This window comes from Rhinopithecus bieti, unplaced genomic scaffold, assembly GCF_001698545.2.
Source record: "Rhinopithecus bieti isolate Rb0 unplaced genomic scaffold, ASM169854v2 scaffold_47305, whole genome shotgun sequence".
Lineage (NCBI taxonomy): Eukaryota > Metazoa > Chordata > Mammalia > Primates > Cercopithecidae > Rhinopithecus > Rhinopithecus bieti.
In genome coordinates this window covers 236817-246537 of record NW_016818742.1, presented here as the reverse complement: position 1 = coordinate 246537, position 9721 = coordinate 236817, and the positions used below count along the sequence as shown (strand labels likewise).

At 47.4% G+C, this 9721-nt stretch overlaps 1 pseudogene across 1 annotated transcript; it reads right to left on the bottom strand.

The window, feature by feature from the left end:
* Window positions 1-707: 707 nt before the first annotated feature.
* Window positions 708-3779, bottom strand: LOC108518762 (cyclic AMP-dependent transcription factor ATF-4 pseudogene; annotated as a pseudogene). Its single transcript, XR_001882468.1, has one exon. The product of XR_001882468.1 is annotated as a cyclic AMP-dependent transcription factor ATF-4 pseudogene (transcript).
* Between the last annotated feature and the right edge of the window lie 5942 nt (window positions 3780-9721).

Here is a 9721-nt window from a genome sequence, read left to right as displayed (position 1 = left end):
AATAGTGACGGTACTAGTCTGTTCTCGCACTGCTATAAAGAACTACCTGAGATTGAGTAATTTATAAAGAAAAGAGGTTTAATTGACTCACAGTTCTGCAGGCTCTACAGGAAGCATGGTTGGGGAGGCCTCAAGAAAGTTACAGTCATAGCAGAAGGCAAAGAGGAAGGAGTCACATCTTATATGGCCAGAGAAGGAGAAAGAGAAAGTGAAGGGGGAGATGCTACACACTTTTAAACAACCAGATCTCGTGAGAGCTCACTATCATGAGAATAGCAAAGGGGAAACCAACGCCCATGATCCAATCACCTCCCACCAGGCCCTTCCTCCAACACTAGGGATTACAATTCAACATGAGATTTGGGCAGGGACATAAATCCAAACCATATCATTCCACCCCTGTCCCCTCCCAAATCTCATGTACTTCTCACATTGCAAAATACAATCATCTCCTCTCAACAGTCCCCCAAGTCTTAACCCATTTCAGCACTAACTTGAAACTCCACAGTCCAAAGTCTCATCTGAGATAAGGCAAGTCCCTTCTGCCCATGAGCCTGTAAAATCAAAAACAAGTTAGTTACTTCCAAGATACAATTGAGGTACAGGCATTGGGTAAAGACTCCCTTTCCAAAAGGAGGACATCGGCCAAAACAAAGGGTCTACAGGCCCCATGCAAGTCCAAAACCCAACAGGACAGCCATTAATTCTTTTTTTTTTTTTCCACTACAAAATAATTTATTCAAACACACAGCTACAGCGCGAGACTCCTGTGTACAAGCACACTGATGCTCCTGACTACCCTCAACTAGAGGACCCTTTTCTTCCCTCTTGCCTTGCAGACCTCTTCTATCGAATCTTTCATGTACTGGATCTCCTTGGCCAGGGAATCTGCCCTCTCTTTCAGAGCCTCGTTCTTCTTTTCCAGGGCTTTGCACTCACCAGCGAGGACCTCCTACTCTACCCTCTTCTTCTGGTGATACGTAGTTCCTGCTGTTCTGTTTTTGCTCCATTTTTTCAGCTTCTTATCCAGTTTCTCACCCTTTACTTGTGCTGATACCATCTTCTCCCCAGGAGGGTCATAAGGTTTGGGACAGGCAGAGCCACAGAGGACACCTGGAGATGGCAGGCTCCTACTCGGAGAGCCCCTGGAGGTAGAGGGGATGTGCTGGGGAGAGCTGAGATAGGACTCTGGGCTCATACAGATGCCACTATCATTATCTGAGGGAGTGACTTCCTCCTTTATGCACTGAGAGATCATGGAAATGTAAGCAGTGAAGTCTGGCTTCCTAGCTCCTTCAGAGATATCCACTTCACTTCCCAGCTCTAGACTACAGGAATAATCTAGAGTGGAGGACAGGACCTCTGGGAAAAGGGGAAGAGGTTGCAAGAAGGTGAAGGGGGCAACCTGGTTGGGTTTTGTTCACCTTTCTGGGAGATGGCAAATCGAGTTCACCGTCTGAGGGGGCTCCTTATTAGTCTCCTGGACTAGGGGGACAAAGAGATCACACGAGTCATCCAACGTGGCCAGAAGCTCATCTGGCATGGTTTCCAGGTCATCTATACCCAACAGGGCCTTAAAGTCGAACTCCTTCAGATCCGTTTTCTCCAACATCCAATCTGTCCCAAAGAAAGCATCCTCCTTGCCATTGTTGGAGGCACTGACCAACCCATCCACAGGCAGCCATTCAGAGGAGTCTGCCTTAGCCTTGTCGCTGGAGAACCCATGAGGTTTGAAGTGCCTGGCCACCTCCAGGTAGACATCTAAGAGACCTAGGCTTTCTTCAGTCCCCAAACCTGACTGGTCAAAGGGGGACATCAAGCCCCCACCAACGCCTCACTGCTCAGGAAGCTCATCTTGGTCATGGTGCAGTGCTTTGCTGGAATCAAGGAATGTGCTTAATTTGAAGGTGTCTTTGTCAGTTACAGCAATGCTGCTGCTGAATGCTGTGAGAAGTGCCATGGCTTAAGCCGCCGGTGGGTGCCACTGCAGAGCCTGGTGCTGCTGCCACCACTGCCAAGGCCAATGCTGCCACAGGCACTGCTACCCCTAATACGCCATGGTGGCCATGGACCCTGAAGGCCGGGAGGAGGGAAGGCACGCACGTGTGGAGGAAACTACATGTGTGGGTGGGGACAGCAGAAAATCGTCATTAATTCTTAAAGCTCCAAAATAATCTCCTTTGACTCCATGTCTTACATCCAGGCCACACTGATGCAAGGGGTGGGCTCCCAAGGCCTTCTGTGGCTCTGCAGGATACAGCCCCCTCGGCTGCTTTCCTGGGCTGGTGTTGAGTGTCTGCAGCTTTTCCAGGAGTATAATGCAAGTTGCCGGTGGATCTACAATTCTGGGGTCTGGAGGACGGTGGCCCCCTTCTCACAGCTCCACCAGGCAGTGCCCCAGGGAGGACTCTGTGTAGGGACTCCAACCCCAGGTTTCCCTTCTGCACTACCCTAGCTGAGTTTCCCCAGGAGGGCTCCATCCCTGCAGCAGACTTCTGCCTGGACATTCAGGTGTTTCCATACATCCTCTGAATGTAGGCAGAGGTTCCCAAGCCTCAACTTTTGCCCTCTGCATACCCGCAGGCTTAACACCACATGGAAGCCACCAAGGCTTACAGCTTGCACCCTCTGGGGCAGCAGCTGGAAATGTGTCTGGGGCCCTTTTAGACATGGCTGAAGCTGGAGCAGCTGGGGCACAGATAGCAGTGTCCCGGGCCGGGTCCAAAAATCCTTTCTTCCCTCTTCGGCCTCCAGGCCTGTGAATGTCCATCAAAAACTTAAAAATAGAACTACCATATGATCCAGCTATCCACTTCTGGGTATAGATCTTAAGGAAATGAAATCTGTTTCTTCCTGAGTCAGTTTTCATAGTTTGTACATTTCTAGGAATTTGTCCATTTCATCTAGGTTATCTAATGTGTTGGCAAACAGTTGTTCACAATCTTCTCATATAATCCTTTTTGGGGTGGAAGAATTCAGTAACGATCAACAAAATGGAAAGGCAACTTGCAGAATATTGAGGAATAATATATTGTTCACATCTTATCAATATAATACGTGCATTTTGTGGGGGCAATAATACATGGTTTCAGTTTTTTTCCTCATCAGCTATAACAGGGTTGGGGTCTACAGTGATATCTTCTCAAGTCTCCAGCATCTGCATCGCACTCAGGTAGCAGCACAGAGTCCCGAGTGAGCCCCTAACAGATACTCATCTCCCTTGGGACAGAAGCAGCACATGGACTTCCATCTCTGGTCAGTAGGTCCCATGGCCTAGGGACCATGTCTCAAAATTAGCTTCGATGCCATAACATATTTGATCAGAATACAGGTAATGGTCTAAGCTGAAATATAAGCATTTCAGCTGAACTTCAGGCATAGTGACGGCAAATTGGAAAGAGATGCAAAGAGATTTCAAGGATCTTGGAAATTCACAATGTCATTTAAGAAGAAAACACACGTCACTCAATTCCAGTAAAGAATCACAGACTCGGCCATGCATGTTGGCTCATGCCTATAGTCCCAATAGTTTGGGAGATCGAGGTGGGAGGATCGCTTGAGCCCAGGAGTTCGGGAATCACAGACTCTTCAGCTCCCAGTCCGGTGCTCTTAACCACTACATGCTGCCAGTCATCAATATTCTCCCATATTTCCTTTATTGAAATAGGATCATTAAAGCTTAGGGGAAACATTTGATAGGAAAAGATTTCACGTATTTTCTAGATTTTCATTTCCTCCTTTTGTTGTTGTTTTTTTCTGGAGACAAGGTCTCACTGTGTCACCCAGGTCAGAGTGCAGTGGTGCAATCAACGGCTCACTGCAGCCTTGACTTCCCGTGCTCAACCCATCTTCCCACCTCAGCCTCCCAAGTAGCTGGGACTATAGGTGCGCACCTCCACGCCCGACTAATTTTTTAAAATGGTTTGTAGAGATGGCATCTGACTATGTTGCCCGGGCTAGTCTCAAACTCCTGGACACAAGCGGTCCTCCCACCTCGGCTTCCCAAAGTGTGGGGATTACAGGCGTGAGCCACACTGCACCAGGCCGCCTCCATTTCCTCTTTCATATACACTCCAGTTAAATTTTTAAAAAGTAGTTGGTCGCCCCGAGGCAGAGACTGTCTTATAGTTTTTCTGTTTCCCAGAGTGCCTTGCTAAATACCCAATTGTTGACTGAATCTTTAAATTCTTCTGAGTTTACAAATTTAGTGTACTGTAAAGACGTAGACTCAACAGGTACAAAATCTTTGGTCTTTCAATCAACATAGGTCCTGGAAACATCACTTCATTCCTAAATGCCAACGTAATGAATACAAGAGAATTGGTTTTAAACAAACATTTTGATCAGTGTTTACTTAAATTCCCAGGGGATTCCCACCTTACTCCACTCCCTCGGCTCAGCACACGTAGTATAAGCCACACTAGTCCGCATCTGGTGTTACAACTTTCTGTCCAATTTCAGAACACCCTCCTTTCACCAATTCATGGCCTGCAACCCTTCCACCGCCATTTCCACAAGCAAACTTCAGGTCTTATTCAAGGTGAGGTGCCATACTTGCTGCAGGACTTAAGTATTTTTAGCCATTTAACATGCATAGAACTGTGCTACCATTGTTACTAGGTTCCCATCTTCTTTTTTTATGTGTCACTGACAAAGGTTTTGAGTATTGTGCCCCTAACCCCATTTTTCCTGTAAGTTTTGCGATTTGTACTACACAATGATTTTGAGGTACACGTATGTCATGTTATAATCATAACTCATTGTATCACTGTTTGGGGAAAAAATTAACCAATAACCGATTTATTTTTTCAAAGATAACAGGTGTGCAAGCTTCCAGAAAATCTGCTTAAGCATAAAATCAAATCAGAGAACAGTTGTTTTTCCTCCAGCATCTATCCAGTGGCTAGCTAGCACTCAAATCAGACACTAGATTTGGAACCGAAGGACATCATTCACCTTGAAGTAGTGAACAAAAACATGGTTTTGTCAAGAAATAAAAGAGATAAAAGTCATTATAAAAACTGTCTTTTCCGCTAGACACGGTGGCTCTTGCCTGTGGTCCCAGCTACTCGGGAGGCTGAGGTGGGAGGAACACTTGAGTCCAGGAGGTCAAGGCTCCAGTGAGCCGTGATCGCACAACTGCACTCCCGCCAGCCTGGGCGACAGAGCGACACCCTGACTCTAAAAAAAGGGAAATGATGTTTTCCATCCTCAGAGCAAGCATGCAGAATATGATTGTCATCCTATTCATAGACGTGGAAACTAAACCTAAGAGAGGCTGAGTGACTGGCCCAAAGTACCATGGCTGATAGGGGTTGTAATAAACTCAAGTGGTCTTTGTCTAGGATCAGAAAAACTACCACTATATGTAATGGCGCTTGTAACTGTGATGTGTTATTTTCGATTGTCTGCAAAACACAAACATGAATAAATGAGATGAGTTGTTGGGGGAAAGTAAGAAAACGGTGACACTGTTAGGGTTACCCATCTCTCCACGTACCTCCTAACATCAGACCCTGATTGGGGCAGAAAACCCTGGCCTGTACCATGACAAATGCTTCCTGTCCAATAATAGGATGTTCAACAGCTCTTCGGTACCAACAGTGAACAAATTTTTTGCAAAAGAATATTATTGCTGCAATTGGCCGGGCATGGTGGCTTACGCCTGTAATCCCAACAATCTGGGAGGCTGAGCTGGGCGGATTGCCTGAGCTCAAGAGTTCGAGAGCAGCCTGGGCAACATGGCTGTACCTACTCTCTACAAAAAATTGTAAAATTTGCCAGGCATGGTGGCGCACGCCTGTGGTTCCAGCTACTCTGGAGGCTGAGGCGGGAAGATGGTATTGAGCCCAGGAAGTCAAGTCTGCGGTAAGCCATGTTCACGCCACTGCACTCCAGCTTGGGTGACAAAGTGAGACCCGGTCTTCTGTCTGTATCTATCTATCTATCTATCATCTCTATCTATCTCTATCATCTATATCTATATATGTATAGCTTAGCTATATCTGCAGCAGTGAATAGAAACCCTTTTAGCAAAGTGTTCCCAAACTCTTGCTTCTAATTCTTGACCAACTCAGAAGTAAAGGAGAATGAAGTTAAAGGAAGTCATACGTTTCCGTACTCTCATGCATACTTTTATTTCTGCAAGGTCAGTAGTAACGTGCCTACTTTCGTTTCTGATGTTAGTCCTCTCTCTCTCTCTCTTAGTCCAGCTAAATGTGTCTCCGTTGTTCTTTAAGCACTTCCTTATTTTTCTGGGACAACAAGATGATCCAGTTAATCTTGGACTTTCTCTGCCCTAGCCCTGGAATCAGTCATTTCTCTAATGAGCTCTGTTCTTTTTAATCAAGGCTGTTGTTTAGAAATCGAGACCCAGGCGCTAAGTCGACTCAACTGCTATTGAGATGGTCCCAGGCCTTCTAAGTGATGGAGCTGAGACATATGCATACCCACAGCCCTACATTACAGCTATGTTTATTTCTATACCTATCTGTACATTGAAAGCCATCAGTGTATTAGGCCACTCTTGTGCCGCTATAAAGAAATACCTGAGACTGGGTAATTTATACAGAAAAGAGATATACTGGGCTCTTTGTTCTGCAGGCTCTGCAGGAAGCGTAGTGCTGGCATCTGCCCGGCTTCTAGAGAGGCCTCGGGAAGCTTCTACTTGTGGTGGGAGGCAAAGCGAGAGCTTGTGTATCTCATGGCGAAAGCAGGAGCGACTGAGGGAGAGAGAGAGAATGAGAATGTGGGGGGGGGGGGGGGGGGGAATGCCACCCACTTTAAAATGACAAGATCTCTCAAGAACTCACTATCACGAAGACAGCACTAAGCCATTCATGAGGGATCCACCCCCGTGACCCAAACACCCCCTACCAGGCCCCACCTCCAGCCCTGGGGATTACAAGTTAACATGAGATTTGGGTGGGGACAAACATTCAGACTAGATCAATGAGTTCACACCAACAACTCCAAATCGAACCCACATTCAAGCCTTTTCCCTTTTCATATCTGCAACTCCTTTTCCAAATGGTGAGAAAGCCAGGTCCCTACATCACTCATATATTTACTGCAAAGCCAGTCAATCATCTGAGCCCATCAGGTCACCACCCAACTTGGCACACGTTCCTCTCTTGGACCCCTGACCCCTCCCCAGGACACTGTCACCCTTGCCGACTCCCTTCCTTACTCCACAAAACTTCCTTGTGCAGGACACTGCTGCGCTCAGTGGAGGATCATGCTTCACACTGGTCCCCAGCCGCCCTCCACACTTGCCTTGAGTGGGCCCCCAATCTCAGGGGCTTTTGGAAGAAGATGGGGAGAAGGACAGGATTGAGGAAGAGAGGCGGGAAGGAAGACCGGCAGAGCAGCCGGCAGGAAGGGCCATTGTTCCTTCTGATGCTCCATTCGTAGCCAATGGCAACTCAAACTGGTTGGCAGCAGTGTCCTCTTGACAAACGCTGTGGTCATGTCTCAAATTTACCTTCAGCAGGAGCACTTCAGTCCACAGTCTTGGTGCCAGCTACGACGCATTAGTATTGCTTTGAAGGCTTTTCCGGGCACAGAGAAAGCAAGTAGGTAGTTTTAGAAAGAGAAAATAAACTGAGTTCATCACGCCTGTAATCCCAGCACTTTGGCAGGCCAAGGTGGGAGGATGGCTTGAGCCCAGGAGTTCGAGAGCAGCCTAGACAACATAGCGAAACCCCATCTCTGCAAAAAAATAAAATAAAATAAATTAGCCGGGCGTGATGGTACACGCCTGTAATCCCAGGTACTCCACAGGCTGAGGCGGGAGGATTGCTTGAGCCCGGGAGGTCAAAGCTGCAATGAGCTGTGATTGTGCCACTACCCTCCAGCCTGGGTGACAGAGTGAGACCCTGTCTCAAATAAATAAATAAACGAACAAATACAAAGTAAGACAGCTGTTACTTTTGAATATATATATTCCCTATTCCCTGCAGATATTCTCAAGCGTTTTATTTTTTATTTATTTATTTATTTATTTATTTATTTATTTTTTTGAGACAGAGTTTCGCTCTGTCGCCCAGGCTGGAGTGCAGTGGCCGGATCTCAGCTCACTGCAAGCTCCGCCTCCCGGGTTTACGCCATTCTCTTGCCTCAGCCTCCCGAGTAGCTGGGACTACAGGCGCCCGCCACCTCGCCCGGCTAGTTTTCTGTATTTTTTAGTAGAGACGGGGTTTCACCGTGTTAGCCAGGATGGTCTCGATCTCCTGACCTCGTGATCCGCCCGTCTCGGCCTCCCAAAGTGCTGGGATTACAGGCTTGAGCCACCGCGCCCGGCCTATTTATTTATTTTTTAAAGTTCAGTTGTTCTGTCATCTGTGTGGTGGCTCCAGCATCTGTTTTGAGTCTCACTCTGTCGCCCAGGCTGGAATGCAGTGGCACCATCTCGGCTCACTGCAAGCTCCACCTCCCGAGTTCAAGTGATTCTCCTGCCTCACCACGCCTGGCTAATTTTTGTATTTTTAGTAGAGACGGGGTTTCACCATATTGGCCAGGCTGGTCTAGATCTCCTGACCTTGTGATCTGCCCACCTTGGCCTCCCAAAGTGCTGGGATTACAGGTGTGAGCCGCTGCACCCAGCCTCCAGCATCTGAACTCTTAGTCTCATGGTCTCTTTCCTGCCCCGGGTGTGCTTAGTTTTTATGTGCACTGCTCATTATCATTAAGAACTTCTTTCCCCAGTGCTCCTGAAGTTCTTATATTAATACATCGCTCTTTTTATTTTAAGAGCTCAGGGGTACATGTGCAGGTTTGTTATATGGATAAGCGTGTGTCATGGGGGTTTGTTGCACAGATTATTTCATCACCCAGGTATTAAGCCTGGTAACTATGAGCCATTTTTCCTCATACTCTCCCTCCTCCCAACCTCCGCCCTGCAAAAGGCCCCAGTGTGCTTCATTCCCCTCTACGTGTCCGTGTGTTCTCATCATTTAGCTCCCACTTATAAGTGAGAACATGTGGGATTTGGTTTTCTGTTCCTGCGTTAGTTTGCTAAGGACAATGGCCTCCAGCTCCATCCATGCTCCTGCAAAGGACACGCTCTCGTTCAGGAACTTTTATGGAACTGCATCTCAACCCTAGACTCCCACAAATCCACACATCCATTGGGATAACTGTTGTGGGTTGAACTGTGTCCCCCAAAAAGGGATGTTCAAGTCCTAACACCTGGGTGCCTGGGAATGTGACCCGATTTGGAAATAGGGTCTTTGCAGATGTAATCAAGTTAAGGTCATACTAGATTGGGGTGGGGGCTAATCAAATATGAATAGTGTCCTCATAGGAGAGAGAGGTAGACACACTGGGAAGATGACCCCACGAAGAAGGAGGCAAAGAGATTGGAGCGGTGCCTCTACAAGACAAAGAGTGCCAAGGATTGCCAGAAACCACCTGGAGCTATGAGAGAGGCATGGAACAGATTCTCCCACAAACCCTCCAGTAGGAACCAAGCCTGCTGACAGCTGGATTCCAGACTTGGAGCTTCCAGAACCACAGGAGAATCCATTTCTGTTGTTTTTGGCCCCCCAGTTTGTGACCGTTTCTTATGGCAGCCCTAGGAAACTCATATGGGTACTGTCGGCCCAGGACCACCTCAGACCAAATTTAGGACTTGAGGGCCATTGAATGGCCCCACCAGGAAAACCTAGACTGCGAGTCTGCACAGAACCTGGCCCTTGGCCACAACTTTGCAGATGGGTGT